This window comes from Pinus tabuliformis, chromosome 2_2 (assembly GCF_031772625.1).
Source record: "Pinus tabuliformis cultivar Carrire ecotype Pingquan chromosome 2_2, CPIR1, whole genome shotgun sequence".
Taxonomy (NCBI): Eukaryota; Viridiplantae; Streptophyta; class Pinopsida; order Pinales; family Pinaceae; genus Pinus; species Pinus tabuliformis.
This window is the reverse complement of record NC_142300.1, coordinates 37,774,033-37,796,325: the sequence shown is the minus strand read 5'-3', so window position 1 is coordinate 37,796,325 and position 22,293 is coordinate 37,774,033. Positions and strand designations below refer to the sequence as shown.

Genomic DNA, 22,293 nt, shown 5'->3' with positions numbered 1-22,293 from the left:
ATAGCTTTTAGTTAAGATAATAAAAAACTGGAGCAAATAAATAATTTAAAATGAAATTATCTAATAATTTACTAAGTTTTATATTTTTGTATTTTTTACCTAGATTTTTAGATGAAAATACTTCATTCTAACAAGTTACTATGAACATAGCTTCAACCGAGGACTTTCACCAAGTGGAGGAAGCAAATAATTTAGAATGAAATTTTTTAATTATTTACTAATTTGTATTTATTTATTTATTTATTGTAAATAATTAAGATTTCTTATTATTTTTAGAAACACTAGTCACGTGGTGGCAATATCACTAAGGTTTAGCTTTCATCTCTCCTGGGTTATTGTATATTTTGTTATTTTAAAAAAGTGTATTTCAATCCTACTTAATTTTAAGGAAGTTGTAATTGGATAATGGGTACGTGGTTATTTTAGAAAAGTGTATTTAATTAATTTTAAATAAGTTTGTAATTTTATATTTTTGTGTTTTTCTATGGATTTTTAGATGAAAATATTTCATTTTAACAAGTTACTATAAATATAGCTTTCACTAAAGATAATAAAAAACTGGAGCAAATAAATAATTTAAAATGAAATTATCTAATAATTTACTAAGTTTTATATTTTTGTGTTTTTTACCTAGATTTTTAGATGAAAATACTTCATTCTAACAAGTTACTATGAACATAGCTTCAACCAAGGACTCTCACCAAGTGGAGGAAGCAAATAATTTAGAATGAAAATTTTTAATTATTTACTAATTTGTATTTATTTATTTATTTATTTTAAATAATTAAGATTTCTTATTATTTTTAGAAATGAAAAATTTTAATTATTTATTAATTTGTATTTATTTATTTTAAATAATTAAGATTTCTTATTTTTAGAAACACGAGTACGTGGTGGCAATATCACTAAGGTTTAGCTTTTATCTCTCCTAGGTTATTGTATATTTTGTTATTTTAAAAAAGTGTATTTCAATCCTACTTAATTTTAAGGAAGTTGTAATTGGATAATGGGTACGTCGTTATTTTAGAAAAGTGTATTTAATTAATTTTAAATAAGTTTGTAATTTTATATTTTTGTGTTTTTCTATGGATTTTTAGATGAAAATATTTCATTTTAGCAAGTTACTATAAATATAGCTTTCACTAAAGATAATAAAAAACTAGAGCAAATAAATAATTTAAAATGAATTTATCTACTAATTTACTAAGTTTTATATTTTTGTGTTTTTTACCTAGATTTTTAGATGAAAATACTTCATTCTAACAAGTTACTATGAACATAGCTTCAACCAAGGACTTTCACTAAGTGGAGGAAGCAAATAATTTAGAATGAAAATTCTTAATTATTTACTAATTTGTATTTATTTTAAATAATTAAGATTTCTTATTATTTTTAGAAATGAAATTTTTTAATTATTTACTAATTTGTATTTATTTATTTTAAATAATTAAGATTTCTTATTATTTTTAGAAACACGAGTCACGTGGTGGCAATATCACTAAGGTTTAGCTTTCATTTCTCTTGAGTTAATGTATATTTTGTTATTTTAAAAAAGTGTATTTCAACCCTACTTAATTTTAAGGAAGTTGTAATTGGATAATGGGTACGTCGTTATTTTAGAAAAGTGTATTTAATTAATTTTAAATAAGTTTGTAATTTTATATTTTTGTGTTTTTCTATGGATTTTTAGATGAAAATATTTCATTTTAACAAGTTACTATAAATATAGCTTTCACTAAAGATAATAAAAAACTGGAGCAAATAAATAATTTAAAATGAAATTATCTAATAATTTACTAAGTTTTATATTTTTGTGTTTTTTACCTAGATTTTTAGATGAAAATACTTCATTCTAACAAGTTACTATGAACGTAGCTTCAACCAAGGACTTTCACCAAGTGGTGGAAGCAAATAATTTAGAATGAAATTTTTTAATTATTTACTAATTTGTATTTATTTATTTATTTTAAATAATCAAGATTTCTTATTATTTTTAGAAATGAATTTTTTTAATTATTTATTAATTTGTATTTATTTATTTTAAATAATTAAAATTTCTTATTATTTTTAGAAACACGAGTCACGTGGTGGCAATATCACTAAATGGTTCTTGTTGATAATTCGAAAACCGATGAAATTTAAAAGTTGGTGTTTGGACTACACATGACACTAGAATCATCATTGTCAATAGGTTAGAATCATCATTGTCAATAGGTAATAGTTTTGAGGAAGTGGTAAATCAAAATGCTTTAGATACTCATAATTAAATATAAAAACTATAAATTTTACAATTAACTATGAATGATAAAGTTACATGTAATAAATTTTACATATTGATTTTCTTAGTTTTTATAATTTTATTATACATTATTTTATAATTGTATTGTACATTATTTGATACAATTGATTTAGCAATGTCACTACCAAATATAATATGTTTTTGGCATGTAAATTACATACAGAAAATATTTTTCCCGGTACGAAAAAAGCTAAAACAGAAAATATACATATACACAACCAAAAACACTCTAATTAAATCTACTTTTAGATGAGAATAACAATTAATAAATTTAACTATTAAATATACTTAAAATTACCATAACCATTAATAAATTCGATTCAAAATCTAACAAAAGTCTATCAGCGAAGTCATTCTGGTTTTTTATTACCTGAGACAAAAGTCATGAGCGTTGTCATTTTGATTATTTAAAGGTGAAACAATGTAATTGAAGAAAATCAAAATCATGTACGGAATATTATTGAAAATGTACTGCGACGTCTGAAAACTAAGCTTCGCTGAGCTTAATTATGGGTTTAATAAGGATGCATTTACGTTGGAATAAATTTGTTAAAATAAGAGTATGGTAGCTATGTCACTGTTTTTGTGTATAGGTGAATTGTGTTTTTTTATGTAACTTTGTGTATATAGTTTTGTGCATAAAAAAATGTATTAAAATACTAACTATATATCAAAATGCTAACGGTAAATGTTATTATATTTTAAATATATTATTAAACTAATTATAATTATTTTATTAAACATTAATTTATATAAAATTAAAATAATTATAGTCTTTTTTTGCCATACTATTTTATATTCAATTTTAAATTTGAAAATAATTTTTTTCAGAAAGAAAAAAACATTATATTTATTATCTCTGGTAATCGGAAAGCACGATGTTAACATTAATTGACCTGCTTGTGACCTGCTTCTTAGCGTCGGTTGAGGGAGTATATCGAAAGTTTCTTCGTACATAATAATTCACTGTGTTATTTGGCCTCTTCCCGAGGCTGGAGGCAAAAACATAGGTTATAAATAATTAGTTTTTGCCATTCAGCGTTAGAGCAGTTTAATGCTAGCATCAATCCTAAGCGTTTAATGCTTGGGATAATGCTTGGCACATTGTACTATCAGACGTACAGGTATAGGTTGTTGCGTGAAGACCCTTGCAATGTGTCTGTCGTGTGTCTACTCTGCATGTGCTCTAGAACAAGTCCACTTGGTCATTCACGTTGGAGCTGTCAAGATATTAGTTTCTAGAAATGAAGGCTCAAATCAAGGGCTTGAGAATCATATCGAAGTGCAGACTCAGCTGAGATTCATCCATATCTATAGAATCACCTAGAGCAGAAGCGTGACTGCAATAATCATGGATCCCATCTCCGCGTTGCTTACCCTTCCTGCGAGCCCATACCCTGTGACCAGTTCTGGGGGCGTTCGTTCCTGCCGTGTCCTTCCAAGGTAGATGGTATATTCCTGTAGATGGTGCCATTGCTTTGATTGACGGATTCCATCATTTCACTAGCCTCCCATGGCTTGACGAACTTCACTTACTCTGAAAAAGCTGAAGAAGAGAGCTCATGCAGAACGAAATTAATTCGCTTGCTGGATGGTCAACTTGGGTTCTTTGAGTGGGGTGTAAGAGGGGCTTTAATAGAGAGCTGGTGGAACCCGACTAGGCTGGTCCGAGAAACAACGATGACACAGGCTGGTGGGACAATAAACAAAGACAACAGCGGGCGAAAGAAAGGGCTTACCTACGTGCGTGCTTCTTGCATGGATAGAGTGCGGGCTGGCGGTAAATCTTAATTATTGAATTCTTTGCTTACAGTATTTTGCTTGGTCCTCGGAAAAATGCTACATCTTTTTCCATTCTCATTGCCACTCTCATTCGTCTGGTTAATTGGGCTGACCTCTCTCGTTATGATGATTAGGGCATGCACTGCATGCTGATGTTGTGTTGTATGTACTTTGATTGTAGCGGATAAGACCATTCTCAGGTCTGCACGGAGAAACGCCTTCCATGAACAAATGGAAAATCAAGCCGCCGAGTGCTGGTATTTCTGAAAGATAGAATCACCTCTCGCAGAGACCACCTATGCCGTTATAGTAGACATGAAGAACACAGGTCTCTAGGGCTTGAATTTATCATATTATTTTCTCTTTTCTGAACAATTTGAATTTATCATATTATTTTCTCTTTTCTGAACAATTTGAAAATTTCTCTGTAATTATGAACTCAAAAGGTGGCATAAAAAAGGAAAAAAAGGGAACTGATAACCAACCTGATCAATTGCAGAGGGCTTTTTCCTATGGTGAAAAGTAGAAACCAGTATTGCCAAGGCATGAACATGATTCATACTATCAACAAATTGATCCTGCAACATCCTGGCACGCTCATCGGACGTACTAACTAGCACCTCGTTGTTCTTGTTCCAAAGCGTGTTCCCTTGCCTGTACTTCGCGCTGTTGAAGTCAGGCTGCTTTCTCATTGTCCTGATTCCGAGCTACTGGATCATACGATGTAGGTGAGTTTGATTGTTCTGACTTCTACTGTAAGTTGCCTTAAGGCACCTCCCGGCACTTGCCTGTGAGGAAAATCCCATTTAGAAGAAGGGAAAAAAATATAGCTACAGAGGCTGAGGGAAAGGCCGGACTCTATTCCTGACTTAAGGAAGCCTTCGGGGATCTTCTCCTATCTATAAGACGAAGACGCAACAACTCGTCTTATCGTCTGCATCTGCTAATCCTTGCTTGTCAGCTTAACTTCCTTAATGTACTGGGAGAGGAAAAAGGCCTCTAAGCTTCTTTCTTTCTTTTGAGTTTTCTGGTTATATCAAGCAAAGACAGATAAGAATAGATAATATGACTAATCAGTAGTAGCTAACTAGGTGGGTTTGGGTGGTTAGCACCCCCCAGCAAGAAAGCCCATTTACTGGTATAGAAATAGAAATGATATCAGTATTCATGGAACGATAGATATACAGAGATACTATGAACGCAACCAAAACCCATACAGAGATATCAGCATGAGCGATACGTGGCTGTGTTTATCATGACAAAACAATCATGTGGGTGCCCCTACGCTTCTCCATGTACTTCCTTATTGCTTTGACACTAGCACAGGACGGTGGGACCTTCTTTTGTGACGTGGCGTCTTTGGCCTTGCGTGATGTGGCTAGATTCAAGAAGTGTCGTGCAATATAGTTCGGTGGCTGGATTCAAGAACTGGCGTGCAATATGGTTCATATCAATTAAAAAATGAGAAATCTCAATTTTGCACTGTTTCTTATCAACCCACAATATCAATCATAAGTTACATAATACCAAGCAATAACATGTACACATGTAAAAATAAAACAACCTACATAAATTCAATTACAAACCTGGAAATGTGAGCAATTGAGGTAGCGGCCTATGTGCCAAAACAGAGGTACCATGAAACACTGGAATTCAGAAGATTGCGCTATTTCCAGAACTTCCTCCCGTTGCCCCAGGAACAAAACTTCCTTTTGGCTATTTGTGACAGGCCAATACCTTAGTAGACCCCTAATAACAGTATCCACTAACGTGAACTTCAAGAAGCATTTCATCTATTACGGACAATTTGATCAGCATCACAACCTATCTATCTTGGCCATCAAACTTGTCCTTGTCTTTACCCGCAACTATGGGTTGGGTAGTTGTGCCTTGAACAATGCCAGTATATGTTGCTTCCAAGTGTTGTAGTTCTTCCCATATCACTTTTGGTTGCCTTCCAGCATCATGTTGGTCAAAGAAGCCATGGATGTATGCAGGTTGATAGGTGCACGGCCTGCCTCTTCGAGCGAGAAAGAAAGGGGGCCATTAGCATAAGCAAAGGCATAACCAGATCCATACGCAGAGCCAATAGCTTATTATCCAACAACATGAAAGCAAGCATCATAACCAGAAGCAAGGGTTGCAGAATATATAGAAGCAAAGGCAACTAGAGCATAGGAAAGGGTAGCTATAGAACCAGCAGCAACTTATTATTTTGATCGTGCAGTTGACCTAGTAGATTTTGTTGAGTAAGCACTAGTTCCATATCCAGCAACAAATACAGAGGTAGCTTAATCACCAGTTGGATAACTAGAACCAGTTGACTCAGTAGATCCAACCCTTTATGTATATGAAACAGAAGTAGAGCCTGTATATTCTGTTGCTTAAGCAGTAGAACCACCATCAGTATATTATCTTGTTGATCCAGTCGATGATCCAATTTCTCCATAAGCATCAAAGCCAGTATAAGTGACCATTTACCAGTAAGATGCAGTAAAGGTATAGGCAAGAGTAAGGGGAGATACTGCATAAGAAGCAGAGGTGGGGGCAATATATTATTCTGTGAATTGAGTTTCTACTAAGTCTTAACAAGCAGCACCCAAAGCAGTTCGAGAGCCATCAGCCCTCTATGTTCCATATCCAATTGGATAACCCGGAGCCTGTTAATTAAGAACCATTTCCGGATCCAGAACCAGTGGATTGAGTTGCCTAAGCGCTTTCACACTAGTATATCCCGCATAGGCATAAACAAAGGTTGCTAAAGCAGGTGAGGTAAGAGTTTCAACAACATCAAAGCACGCATAAACAGGAGCCACATCCTTAATAGTCTCCTGGGCCCTTCCTTATTTCTGAATTTCACCCTTCCTTGCCAATTATACATGCATTAGTTACCCCGTATACTAAACCACCAACCATTCATACCTTTTGAATCCATGAATCGACACTCCCCGTGTACACCTACTCTCATGTCTTCCTGTTCAACACTAATAAACTACCTACTCTTTTTTCCCTCAATTGTGCTACATAGACCCAATTCAATAAAGGTTGTCTTTATTCCTTGAAGTTCTTGGTCAGATAGAGCGTTAGCCTTTACCTCCGAAGGGGCTTGCTTATGAGATTGAAGTTCTTGGTCAAGTAGGCTAGATTCCCCGAAGGAGGCAATACTCTCTTACCCCGAAGGGGGAAGGATATATGCTTACCCCCACCCTTGGGATTGATGAGTAGAGGCCTAAAGTGATTCCCCACGCCTAAAAGAAGTGATGCTCCCCCAACCATTCTTATCTTGAAAGACCTTCTCTTTACAGCTCTCTTGACTAGGTAACCATTCTTACAGATATTGACTGTAGGTAAACCGTTCTTACCACTGATGCATCTCTTGCGGACCATGCCGTCCCTCTCTTCATGGTGGAATAAGGTATGGCAAGAATAAGAAAAAGAATAAGTCAGTCAGGGGTATGAGATCGATCAGCAAGACCGATTCATTCCATGATCACAACACGAAAGGAGAGCTACTATCCCCATGTGTATATAAGTCCAGCCTCGAGGTGGGGTATAGTCCTCGCATGTATAATCATTCAGTAATGAGTAGGGAAAGATGTTCAAACCTCCGCCTCAGGGGATTGGGGTGGGTGGGTAAATAGTGGTCAAGCGTGCTTGTGCATCCTTAGTCACAACTTATATTTACTTATTGGGTGGGGGGCCTACCTCGGTTGAGTCCCTCCGGGTCCTCATTTCGTTGGGTTCGAGGAATTCCACATCATCTGGGCACAGAAATGGATTCATTAAATGCCCACATAAGGTCATTGCTAGCCGGTCAGCCAATACCAATAAGTAGTGTTTCATCGCCAGTCACATTGTCATAGGGTCTTGCCATACCATATATATATACGTGTAACTTTTCCATTTCAATAAGCCTTACTTCTAAGAGCTATAGCGAAAAAGGAGGTAGAATTTTTGTCTCCTTAGTTCCATGAGCTAAAGCGAAGAACTAATTCTAGCTCTATCAGTAGTTCCACACATGCTATTAGTATAGAAAACTTGCCTAGAATGAAATGAGATTTATCACTATTCCCCTGAGCTCTAGCGAATAAGCTTCTTGTTGTGTCCATTCTTGTCAAAAGAAAGAGAATAAGCCTTAATTTGTAAGGTAAGAAGTAATAGCTTTAGAGACTGTAGTCTTTTTTAGTTTACTAGCAGTAGAGTAAGATCTTTCTTAAGCAAGTTCAAGCCTTAGTCTTCTAGACTTGCCCTATGAGATTCCTGTACTAGCACTAGAGAAAGCCATAGTCTGTACAGTAAAGCCCTATGACTAGAGTGATAAAGCCATTCCTACTCCTATACTATAGAGACTATAGTTCAGTCCCACTTGCCTACAGTATGGACTAGCTTCTAAATCTTAGTCCCTGGGTCTTAGTCCCATGCCTTAGGTAACTTGCCTTTTCCGTTCAAGTTTAGTCCGTAGAGAAAGAACTACTAGAAGTAAGTACTATTAGCTTCCTATCAGAACTACTAGAGTATGTAACTTATAGTATGATTTGCTCTAAGAACTACTAGCTCTACTTCCATACTAGCACTTGAGACTTAGAGAGAGTGTCATTTCCGTTGAAAAAGAAATAGAATAAGAAAAAGAACCTTATCAGAGCATAAGCAAAGAAGCTATAAAGTGGTGTCCATAGTTGGTGGTGAGAGGGGAGAGTTTGACTACGATACCCAGCAGGGAGAAGCACAATAGGGGGCCAAAAAGGCAGGTCTTTATGGCAGGACTCTTTCCCCCCGCTAGTCAATACAGTAGGAGGTAGGTAATTAGGTAGGTGTTGATGCTGGGCTCAATTCAGGTGTTGATGCTTCTAGTTGATCCCAAGAAGGAGCCAATTCTACGTCCTTACCATTTGAATATGTTATCTGTGAAATCAACAGAATCTGAAAATGAATACGCGTAGCCTGTAGTTGTACCACCTAGGGTTTTACCTTGCCAGATGAAATGTTTACGTGGCTTGGTGGGACTACGTCCACAGAGAAAGTGATGAGTTACAAAGTCCCTTCTCATTAGTGGCTACCCCACCCATCCATCCCCAGTCTCAAGGTGCTGCGGGGTGTATATATGGTTTAGGAGAAAAAGGGCGTCAAAAAGCCTATGAAAAGTGCATAATCCGCTGCGGGAGGAAAGCTGAAAGTTGAAGGTGAGGAGGAATGGCTCGAGGGAGAGGAGGAACGTGAAATATGAAGTGTCAAGTCATAAGGCAAGCATAATGACATATATAATATATCTAACTTTCATAGCCTTCTAATATTGATATTAGGGACAAGGACGAGCACTTCAGAAGACCGCCACGCTCTTTCGTTAAAGCAGTAGCCATCATCCCACTCATTAGGCATTCTTCATTCACTCTGAACCACACGTTGCTAAATAGTTCAATTCCATCTGAAGCTCGACAAGCTGGCTTATGAGCTTGCTATCGATTGACTCACTACCGCTCGACGAAAGGAGATTGACTCGCTACCGCTTGATGAGCCGACTAAAGTTAAGGAGGTAAGTCAAATTATGTAGTGATCAACCCAAAAAATCAATAGTAGCTGATTGAAGCAGCATTGGTTTCTTTACGAGACTGAGACTAGCTCTTTCCTCTAGCCGTCAGTACAATGGCCAACGTACGACACCAAGTGAGGCACTGACCAACCCGATAGCTGGCTGTCAATACAATGGCCAATGTAAGCGAGGAAGAAGAAATCATATTTCTCGGTATTCACCATCCATCTATCTATGCTGGTATTCACCATCCATCCGTCCATCATTGAATATCCCTAATGCCATTAGCTGGTAAATCCCGAATGTCATTGTATCAGCAGGTGCCGGTTCATAAGGATGGAGACATATATATCTAAGGGCAATCAATCTCCTTCCTTCTCTTCATCTATTTGGGAGCGGCATAACATAACGTAGCTTCATGGTACCATGCTTAAAGGTACCAAGCTTTGGAGACGGTCTCTAGCTTACCGAAGACCTTAGCTTACCGACCGCACTAATTCTACTCACTTCGTTACTTCGATAAGCCCTTTCATAAGCCTTGCCTTTACTGATAGGGGATATGAGATCGGTCGAGTCTACCCATATGCTTCCTTAGCTCCAGGGATCGGTTCGCACGTCTGATGAACGACTGGGTGACTGGGTGGCTGGCTTCCTTATCTATAGAGGCGGGTAACTCAATGCCACAACCATGCCTTGAGCCTAGACCCTACCGTTCTGAGCCTATAAGCACGACCCTGAGCCTAGACCGATGAAACTGACCAACCATCTATTGACCTATGACCCTTTCCATCTGCCGTGGGTAAATATACGAATGGAAGTATGGCTTCTCTTACTCCATGCCGGCTTATCCTTCTATCTTTGGAAGAACTATTAGAAAACGAAGCCTCTCCTTCCATCTATCTGCGCCTTCCTTCCATAACCGCATGAAATCTCGTTATGAAAAGAATATATCTAGGATCTCCCCATATACTTGCTACCTTCTTTGAATAAGGATATGGACTATGAATGGAGGTTTGGCTTCGCTTTCCTTCCATCTCAAGTCTTTACTTAACCAGAGCAAGTCACGGGGAAGTAACTCCAAGCTCAATCTCAAGCCCTTTCCTCGAGGCCCTTTCTGTAAGCCCGACCCTTTAGCATGTGATCATGAAAGCCCTTATCTCAAGCCCTTTCCTTGTTAAGGCAAAATGAATGGGTTGGTAAAGGTACTCTTTCTTCCATCTCTTGATTGCTATTGGAAGCCGCCGGATAAGGCTGTTTGGTACAAAGGTAAGTCGTGAAGGTGAAGCAGGTGGGGTTCATTGATCGGGTCGATCTGAAAAAGCTACCTCTCAACTAGTTGTTGAGACTATAAGCCAGTAGGAAGTAGCTTTTCCTAGCGAGTATAGGTTAGCCTCATATCTTATCTCCCTGGCTGGAGGCCTAGCTAGCATTAGTTCATGAGGTAGTGGGGTGTCTATTACCTATACCAATCTAGTGAAGGTGAGATCATGCCTACTTATTCTAGTAGAGGTGATATGATGTAGAGTGGTTAGACCATGCCTATCTAGCTAGCATTAGTTCATTAAGTAGTGGGTGTAGCTAGAGAAGGTAGTTGTTAGCTCATGCCCATTACCTGCAGATAGAGGTACACAAATGACCTTATGACCCGTTCCCATTTGTCCAGTTGTTTCGTGTTAATGAGATAGGACCAGTTCCCCAGCATGAGACAATGAGAGTTGAAGGTCAAGAAGGTGAAAGAACTTGCAAACTCTATAGGTCAGGAAAGCATGAGGTATGGAAAGAATTCTAATTTGAGAGGAGATCCCCGAAACCCCGCTATCCCTCATATTCCTGAACCACCGATACCTGTACTCTCTGCAAGGTCAGGAAGGTACCTGTACTCTATGGAAAGTCATGCATACTCTCTGGACTCTTTGGAAGGAGACTCTCTAGAAGGTCAGGAAGGAGTTTTTGTCCAGTAAAGGCATGTAAGGACCATGAGGTTGTCCTCCGGAGGCCAGGAAACATGAGATTCTCCCAAAGAAAAGGAAGTTCCGGAGGGTCTTGCGCTTCCGAGTGCAAGGATTGCTCCCATGACAATGGAGTGGGAGGAAGGAACATGAGGTTGGTGAACCACCACTAAGAACCTCGCAAAAGGCACACTCTCTGGAAGGTCAGGAAGATTCAAGAACTCACAGACTCTATAGGTCAGGCAAGCATGAGGTTATCCCCCTACCCATATTCCATGAAATGAACGATTGTACCCCCTCTCTTCCCTTCTATCTAAGGAAAGGAAAACATAGGCTCTCATAAAGGCACTCTCTGTAACGCAGACTCTATAAGGTAGACTCTAATAAGGCAGACTCTAATAAGGCATAAAGGCAGACTCGATAAGGCAGACTCTATATAGGAAAGTCCAGCTAGTCATGACCTAACTCAAGCAACCTTACCCACAGAATGAGAATGATTGATTGAACCAACCATCCAAGCAAGCCTTCTCACCAGCCAATCATGCTTCTATTGTATCGTATCGTCACACCAATAGATAGTGCGAGAAACAAGAGCTAGTCAAGCAACCTTACCTTCCTACCTTCACTGATTCTACTCAACAAACCATACAAGCTATCTCCACATACAACCTATCCTTCCAAGCAAGTCACCCTACCTCCCTACATGAACTTATTCTACTGATTCTAATGAACGAACCATCCAACCTAGCTAAACTTACAAGCCATACTGCAAGCTACTTACCCCCATACTCACACCCATCAATCCACACATACCAGACATACTGGGACCTTGCTTTCCTAACGTCAAGAAAGCACTACGTTCCTTGCCCTCCTAACATCAAGCAAGCGGTTTATTTCCTAACGTCAAGCAAGGAACTACATTCGTCTCCTTATCAGTCGAGCCGATGGCGGCCTTAACAATCGAGCATGCTTACGCATCCTACCGGTGATGGCCTCCTTAACAGTCGAGCCTGCTTATGCATCCTCTCCTTATCAGTCGAGCCCCTACCGGTCCTTGCTTCGGGCGTACAAGACTCGATAGCAAGCTCATAAACCAGCTTGGTAGTTTTCCAGAGGCATGCATTGAGAGCCCCGTGGAATATCGTCTGAAAGGGCATTTGCGTGCGTTTTATGGCTACTTGACACGCCCAAGCTGGGGAAGGGAACCTGCGTAGACCTAAGAAATAGCCTAATTTGGCCATTTGGGGATGCGGCGAAGACCCGAGCATAGGGTCAAGAAGCTAACGCTGAGGATCCTGAAATAGCAAAGGAGGTTGAGGTCTTGGAGCTGGGCTGAGCGAATGAGGTTCAACCACCACTATGATAAGTTGAAGTTTATGGCCTCGATATCGGTTCAACAACATCATCTAAGGCATGGGTAGCATCTTATCTAGTGGATCCATTTGTGAAACTAGTAGAAGAAGCAAGGAGCAGCCCTATGTGTGGAGGGTTTTTTGACATTTCAGGTTTTCCCCTAAAGAAAGAAAAATTGACTTCTAATGGGGAGTCATTCTCGCACTTCAGACCCATTTCATTCTCGGACTTTTCCCTTCCGTAGCCTCCCTTTTTCGTTCTGAGACTGATCATTTATGGTCTGAATGAAAGGGAAATGACTCCTTGATTTATTAAGTCACCTCACCTTGGAGCTTGAAGTCATCTCACCCCAGTCACCAAGTCATAAGTCACCTCACTTTTATCCAATCAAAATATCCTATCCGTTAAGTCACCTCACTAATAAGTCACCTCCTCTTGGAAAGTCTCACCTCACCTTTGTCAAATCAATCTATCCCCCGCCAGTTGAAGTAGCCAGTAATATCAATCTATCCCCGGCTAGGTGATCACGTTAAGGACTAGCCGAGACCTAGGTACGCCACGTATATAATGAGGAGGTAAGGTGACTAGTACGTTTACAAGTCATCGGGTAAGGTTACTGGTTCATCGGTAAGTCATAAGGCAAGGTTACTGACTATCCACTACGTTGTCGGCTGTCCAATCAATCTAGCCTGGACGTAGATCCACCCACCCTTGGAGTAAGGCAAATATAACCTCACTTAACTGCCCTGCCCCAGTCACAATTAGGAGGAGAGTCCCGACTGTCTCGTTGAGGAGTAAACTAGCCCCAACTGCCCTTATTCAATGCCTAGTGGTCTTCAAGACATCTTCTGGATCCATTCTTACCTGATTATAACCTGAGAAACCATCTAGCATGGGCATTCTTTCTGATCCAACTACCTTCTGCAACATTTGATCCATCTTATGCCAAGGGTAGTGGTCTTTTCATGATGCTTTGTTTCAGTTTATGAAATCTACGCATGGCCTTATTTCTCCATTCTTATTTATGACTAGTACCAAGTTAGCCACCCAATCTGAATACCTAAAAGGAATGATGATCTTGGCATCACATAATTTATTGACTTCTTTTTGTACCAGGGGGAAGCATGGGATTCAATTGTCTTTGCTTTTGTATGAAGGTTTTGATGTCCTCCTTCAGGGGTATTTGATGCCGGAAAATGGTAGGGTCATAGGTCTTGAGATCTTCATATTTCCAGGCAAATGCATCTTCAAATTCTCTGAACAGCTGAATGTATTCCCCCTTCTCTTTTTGGGACAGAGTTTTGGACATTCTGACCTTTTTTGGGATGATGGAAGGTAAACTGGTTGGGCCATATTGTATCTGCTCAAGGGGTTAAGATTGATCCAGAAAGGGTTGAGGCAATCAATTCTATTTATTTCCCCAGACACAATAAGGCCCTCCAATCTTTCTTTTGGAAGATTCACTTCCTTCAGAGGTTTCTTCCTAACTTCGCTGAGCTTACTAAGCACATGACTAAAATGCTTAAATAAAATGGGATGATAAAGCCCCAACTATCAATAATGCGGATCGTTTCCAGCTATCAATAATGCCTTGGGTGAGACTCCACTGCGGATAAGTCCCCCCAAGTTTCCAACAGACGGGAGAAGAGATGTACTTAATTCCAGATGAGAGAAAGGAGATGTCCCTGATGGGTCAGTAGGTAAGCGGTGTAACCCCTACCCGAGGCAAGGAAGGTGCAGTACTGTTATCCCAGGGAAGGTTTGTTTCAGGTGATTGTCTACTGGCAGTGGTGGATCAACACCAGCGGAGAAAGCCACTCTATAAATGGATTAGGTTTAAGAAGCCATCTAGGAGATGAGCCCTCCTTTATGTACTTCAGATTTCGCCGGGTGCTCCTTGGTCAGAATGGACTAAAGTGAATTCTCAATCCACTGACTATGGCCCTCACCTCAATCAATATTATCCCAGTTTAGCAACCTAGTATATGGAATGGTTACCCTTGCACTGCAAGCTTGTGAACAGGGGAGCCTACCCCCCCACAATTCCTCTCCTTCAGATGGTAACAATATGGAAACGGTTCATGGTGATATTTCCCTCTCGGCATGGATAACAAGTAGACAGGAAGGAAGGCAGCAAGGTACAGTACAGAGGCATGGACCCTTACTGTACAGGCTGAGGGAACGTGACTGAAAGAAGGTAGGTAAGCCAACCTCAGTGAATGGCTGAGCCGAATTCAATCACTTTATGGCCAAGGCAACCTGAGGGAATGGGTAAGCCAGGGTTGCTGAATGTCTGAGGACCCTTGGCTGGATTAGGCGGGTGATCCAAAGGTGATATTCAATCAATCAATGAATAGGGTAAGGTCTGTAACAATTGATTCATTGAGAAACAACTCACTGCTAGTTCCTATTGTCAACTCGACATTTGTATTACGTATGTAATAACAATCAATCTTATTGCCGATGCGACCGAAGAAATGCAGAATAAAGGGAGAGAGCACTCGGCCCAACACACCCAGCTTATCAAATATTTGAATGGGAAAAATCAAAAATGCCTTATTGACTTATTGGGTGGGGGGCATTTATATTGAACAACTTAGGTTCCCGACTTTGAAATTCCCAATCCAAAGGCCAAGGAAACTCTTAGTTGGGTTGCCTGGTCCTGTCATCCCGAAGAAGAAGTCAAGGCCAAGGAAATTATGTCAGGTCTTGCTTGAAAGAAAGGAGAGAAGAATCTACTTTATATCCCACCCAATAAGTAGGCGGCGAGGGGGGAAATTAGGTTCAGCAACGTAAACAGGGTATCGGAAGGTTTCGGTGCTTGTGTCCCGCCCGGGGTTCAGTTCGACTTCATGATCTATAGTCAGTCGATAGACTCGGTTCAGTCGACGCAGGTGATAGGGACGTTTCGTTGAGAGAGGGGGAGTAGGCCATAGTAGTGTTGGTTTGGCTCTGACTTCACTTAGAGAGCAGCCTTAGCCTCGAACCAGTGCAGTGGACATCGGTAAGAATAATGAGACTACTAGATAAGATAGGCGGTCGAAGCTTTGTTCCATCTTTTTGCACAGCAGCACGAGCCTCTGCCTGCCTATCATAGCGGCTCACTCAAACGATCGATTAGGTGTAGGTGTGAATGGAGGAATGAATCTCCTTATCTATCCTATAGATATAGACAAGCAGGTTTCAGAATCTTGGTGGTAGGGGAAAGGGGGGAATAACCTGATAATAACATCGATGCTTTGAGCTCCAGCAAAGACCAATTAGTTACAACAAATGGGGGCGAAACTAAACTCTTCCTGACTGAACTAAGGCGAGTCTCCCAATTCTCCATGAATAGTTCATACATGGCCAATTCCCCACCAGGTTGATCCCGATCTTGTGGTGCATTCACTCACCCAATTCGATCAAGTTCATTCTTCTGGTAAGTCTGCGAAAGCGTAATTACGTAGATAAAGAATGAATGCATAATGACATATATAATAGCAGCATTTTTGAAGGATTGATCTACACTACTTTCCCCCCCACTCTAAGTCAACTCGTATCGGAAAAGTGAATTCAAAAGAAATGAATTGACGACGCTTTCCCGGAGTATCGGAGTTGGTCGAAATGAACCAAATCGATCTCTCAAAATTGCATAATGACATATATAATATATGCATTGTCTACTAAAGCGTAATTACGTAGATAAAGAATGACCAACATCCCCCACTAAGTAATAAAAGGGCCCCAGGGATGTCCTAAGAGGGGCGAGAAGCAAACGAGCTGCTCTAAAGACACCCACTAACCAATAAGTAATTAAGAGGGCGAGGGTGGAAATGCGAAGTGTCTTGTTTAGTTCAAACGCCGCCCAAAGTACTTCTACGCGAGGTAGGTCTCCGGCGTTTGCTAATAGGAAGCGTAGCTTGAAACCTTCAACCTTGAGTTACTTATTGGGTGGGGGGCCGAATCTGGTATGACACATATCTAATTCATGACCGGAAGAAATCCATTTTTTTATGAAAGAATCTGGCCATTTTTAGAATAAGAAAGAGGGCTCTTTTAGGGGAAAAAAGAGAAGTCAAACTGTTGCTCATTGGTATTGGAGCGCCCCCTTTCCCTGCGCTCGGTTTCACCTTATATAATAGTAATAGCGAAGGTTGTGAAACCGAGCCGCCCCCCCCTTATATAATAGAGGAGCTTCCCTTATCAATATAGGAGTTTCCACTTGTGGATAGGGAGAACGGGAAAGAAAGGAAGAACTTGGGAAACCTTTCGAATCGAATAGCGCCAACTTTTCGTTGGTAAAACCAACGCCAGTATCATATTGACTCTCTCTCGTGAAATCAATAAGAGTTGACAAGAGTGACGTAGTTTCACGAATTATCTCCTTTCCAAAGCTGCGCAAGGTGGGTGCCCCCCCACCCCCACCCAAGGGGGTGCCTGCGCCTTTTCCCCCCTACCGACCGGTGGGTCGGGACCCCTTGACTGACTTGGGGTAGGGGGGGTCACGGGTAAAAGCACAGTGATTCCGAATTAAGTCGTTAGGGGGCTTTTCACGCCCGAAAAACGCGTAGCTCAGGTGACTCGCTGCCTCTCGCCCCAAATGAGATCAATGAATCAATAAGGTTATATATACCAGAATTTGTGTTCAGAATTTGTTACGGCAACTACGATCGATCTAGACCCTGAACAGCTTAGGGATAACCTTCCTTCATGCATGAATTTGTTACGGCAACTACGATCGATCTATACTACATTCTGTCTGTCACTATAGATCGATCGTAGTTGCCTTCCCGGGGCTAAAAATAGGCAGGAGAACCTACACAAAGAACCTACACAAACGAAAAAATTAACTCGTGTGTACCCTCCCTTCGCGTAGCTCAGGTGACTCATTGTTTGCTCGTTCCTTATTTCTTCGTCGAGTCGAGGGGGATAACGTCGATCGAATTGGGGAACAAGAGTGATATAGGAGACATGACTATGGGAAAACAACGATTCCCTATTCCCAAACAACCCATATTATCCACACTTAACCAGCATTTGATAGATCATCCGACCCCGAGCAATCTAAGTTATTGGTGGGGGTTTGGTCCGTTAGCTGGTATTCGTCTAGCCATTCAGATAGTGACCGACGTTTCTCCAGCTATGCATCACACACCTCATGTGGATCTAGCTTTCAACAACGTAGAACACATCATGAGAGATGTTGAAGGGGGCTGGTTGCTTCGTTATATGCATGCTAATGGGGCAAGTATGTTTTCCATTGTGGTTTACCTTCATATTTTTCGTGGTTCGTATCATGCGAGTCATGGCAGTCCTAGGGAATTCGTTCGGTGTCTCGGAGTTGTCATCTTCCTATTAATGATTGTGACAGCTTCTATAGGATACGTACTACCTCGGGGTCAGATGAGCTTTCGGGGAGCTACGGTAATTACAAGCTCAGCTAGCGCCATACCTGTAGTGGGATATACTATAGTGACTTGGCTTCGGGGTGGTTTCTCCGTGGACAATGCCACCTCAAATCGTTTCTTTAGTCTTCATCATTTACCCCCTTTTATTCCAGTAGGCGCCAGTCTTCTTCATATGGCCGCATCGCATCAATATGGATCAAATAATCCATCGGGTGTACATTCAAAGATGGATAGAATCGCTTCTTATCCATATTTTTACGTGAAGGATCCAGTAGGTCGGGTAGCTTCCGCTATCTTCCCTTCCATTTGGATTTTTTATGCTCCTAATGTCTTGGGGCATCCCGACAATTATATACCTGCTAATCCGATGTCCACCCCGCCTCATATTGTGCCGGAACGGTATTCCCCACCAATCCATGCCATTCCTCGCAGTATACCTGACAAATTAGGAGGTGTAGCCGCAATAGCACCAGTTTCTATATCTCTGTTGGCTCCACCTCCTATGAAAAGTTCGTATGTGCGTAGCTCAAGTTCTCGCCCGATTTACCAGAAAATATTTCGGTTGCTCTTGGCGGATCGCTCACTATTAGGTCGGATCGGATGTGAACCCGTGGAGGCACCATATGTTACTATTGGACAAATTTCTCCAGTAGCTTTCTCCTTGTTCCCCGCCATAACGCCCATTCCGGGACGAGTTGGAAGAATCATTACCAATTATTACACCAAGAATCCACAAGTGGAGATCGATCGCACCTGATCGGTTCGCGGGGAAATTATTACACCAATAATCCACGAGTCTTACACCAAGAATTTACAAGTGGATGGGATCGACTCGATGTTTATATAGCTTAGGGATCATTCTATATAGATAGCCACTCTCTCCCTTTGAGAGAGGATCAAATAAACAAAGAAATCAATAGTTTTCGGGGCTTTGTTCCCGAAACTCCATGGATCTCTTCGCTTCCCAATAGGATGGATCTCTCTTCGCGAGGGTAAGGTTGGGAAAGTGATTCCAGAATTTGTGTAGGCGAGATCATATTTAAGAAACAAAACAGACGGTTGGGTCGAAAACACTGCAGCACGAGGCCACGCGCGATGATACATATGATGAAACTGTTAATGGGAATCCTTACACAAAAATGCAACCTGATGATGCGACTGTTTATATATTCTGGCTATTTGGTGAGGAAGGAGAAGGACCAGCAGACATGGTGACCCAGAAGGCAGCGGACCCAACACAGCACCTTCACTGAGGAAGGTTGCAACAGAAGCTCAGTCGCGACCCAGGAAGAAAAGGAATCATGGAATTGATTGCTCCCATGACTTGACTAAAAGGAATGGGAGGAATTTCTTGCTCGACCATAGGATGCTACAGCAGGCTCGACCATAAGCCCCCCCACCCAATAAGTAAATTGAAACTTGAGTTGCTCAACCATAAGGTGCCGTCAGGCCGCTCGACCATAAGCCCCCCCACCCTATAAGTAAATTGAAACTTGAGTTGCTCGACCATAAGGACCGGCAAGGTGAGGTAACGAACTCTTGAATAAAAGGCCACTATCGGCTCGACTGATAAGGCCGCCATCGATTTATCGCTCGACCATTAAGGGCCACCATCACCACCATCGCCGCCATCGAGAGGAACTTGAGTTGCTCGACCATAAGGTCCGGCAGGGGCTCGACTGTTAAGGAGAGGACCGAAGGGACGGAGTCACTCACTATTCTGATGGTGAGGGTGCGTAAGCACACTCAACTGTCAAGGAGAGGGGCTCGACCATAAGGACCGGCAGGGCTCGACTGTTAAGGAGAGGGAGAGGATGCGGAGGCAGGCTCGACTGGTAAGGCCGCTGATGAGCCCCAAAAATGGATAATTATATGGGCTCATTCAACCTCCTAATTTGACTTAATCCACCATTCTCATTAGTTTATTGCATGGTTTTTATTATATTTATGCTAATAGAGTGAATTGGGTTAGTCATTATGCCAACAAGTCTAATGTGTGCTTTGTGTAGCCTTTTTGGTCAATTTGGAGACAAAATCAAAGGTTTAAATGAGCACTTGGTAGCCAAATTCGTGAAGAGGATTTTTAGGAAGGTGTTCCCTTCATTTATGGGCACTTACCTCGAATTCTCCACCATCAGCTCGGAGTTCAAGGGCCACCAAATCGATTATCACAAGGGCAGCCAAGCAAGTCAAGTAGGAATGTTGTTAACTGCAAGTTTTGGGCAGCCGAGTCCCTAAAGTTTAGGAGGACTGTTGGGGTCCTCAATTTGTATAAATAAGAGGGCTTAGGGCCTCATTTCAGTTAGTCACTTTATATTAATTTTTTAGTCATTTTCTAGTCATGGTGTAGGCAGAAGTTAGCTAGTTTGTAGTTCGATTTTTAGGCAGTAGATTAGCTTTGCTTTCAACACATTTTCAAGTTCTCCTTGTGGACAGTTTTTGGAATGTAACATTTCTTGCTCAATAAAGATGAATCCAGCTTTGCACCAGCTATAAATCTCTCTTAGGAGGCTTTAGCTCTTGAAGTTGGGCCCATCTCAAGTGCCCAGTACCTCCTTTGTTTACTTTCATGTGTCTTTGCTGCATTCTTAGAATAAAATTTGCTATTTGGATTTAAATCTTGTTTTGTTACTGAGGTTGTTTTTGATGATTAAAATAGCTTTTCATGCTCAGATTTAGTTGATAGGTTGTTAACAGAGAAAGATTCAAGAAAAGGGCCATCAAACATCTGTGGTTTCACCTCTCCCTCAGTGGGATCAGGAGCTGTGACTAGGATGACTTTGCTGCCCACAAAAACACTGGTTTTGCTTTGCCATGCAATCACTAGTGTTCGATCTTCATGTGTAGAAGTTGGTTACAAGTTCAGACTTTCATTTGCTTAGTTGCATGAGTTAAAATACATGGTTTCATTATAGGTCACACTTCTGTTCATTCTCTTTACTGACAACTAGCAAATTAGGTCAACATAACTAGGTCTTTGAATTTACAAGTCTTTGTTGGTTCAGATTAGAAAAACGACTTGCGGAGCACCTATACCACTCCTTCACCTACTTATTCTCCATCAGAACCATCCACTCCACCCTCTACTTAGAATCCTTACCTCACGTTTGCCACATTTTCTCACATAACCCTAATTGTTGTCCGACATTGCTTCACTCTCCCTTGAACAAATCGAACCATCCTCGCCATTCCTTAGCTCCATCCACCAAGTCTTGGACCTCCTCACACCCTTATCTCACCTCCATACCCATTCCTCCATCTTTTTCCCTCCATCCATGCTCCAAAATCCCATTTCTGAACATCCTGTAGAAAAATTACAGAACATCCTGTAGAAATTCCTAAACATCCTGTAGAACCCCTGCAAACTTCCTGTAGAAGCTCACAAATGAGGTTTCTTGATAGCCAAACTTTGTGAAACTCTCTGGAAGGGTGTTAGGGACTCCTTAGACCCTCTCTGAACCTTCCCGACCTCTTCCAAGCATTTCTTCTCCTTGATCCACCCCTGCACAGTCAAAGAACAATGAAAGCATATGCATGATGAAATTGACGACTTAATCAAAAATACAAAAAGATGTTTCCTTCAGATAGAGGTAGTCTAGGCACATGTATTTTACCTTCATAGAAGTAATGGAATCTCTTTTAGTAGTTTGCATTCTCTCCTTTGCATTAGTAGGATTAGCTGGTAGAATTAGGGTTTGCGTTTTCCTTCAGTTTTTCAATCTCTTTTCGCAAATAGATTAGCTTCCTTTGAGTTAGCTTTCATCCATCAATTAAAAATCTTCTTCTAAGAGCTCATAGAAGTTGTCTTAAACTCCTAGTGGACTTGTGCCAGCTGACCAAGTGACAGTTGCGGCAAGAGGTAGTACTTGTGCATACAACACCATCGCTTCCAAGTTTGTTACGAACTACCAGGTTGATAAAATTAAAGAAGGGAGTTCCAGGAGTTGCAGCATTATTGCTGCAATACTGGGGCCCACCATCTTTTTGGCGCTG

The 22,293-nt window shown here is 40.8% G+C and overlaps 1 pseudogene; it reads right to left on the bottom strand.

The window, feature by feature from the left end:
• Positions 1–5,024: 5,024 nt before the first annotated feature.
• The window catches only part of LOC149191391 (serine/threonine protein phosphatase 2A 57 kDa regulatory subunit B' alpha isoform-like), a 28,276-nt pseudogene continuing 11,007 nt past the window's right edge, over positions 5,025–22,293 (bottom strand).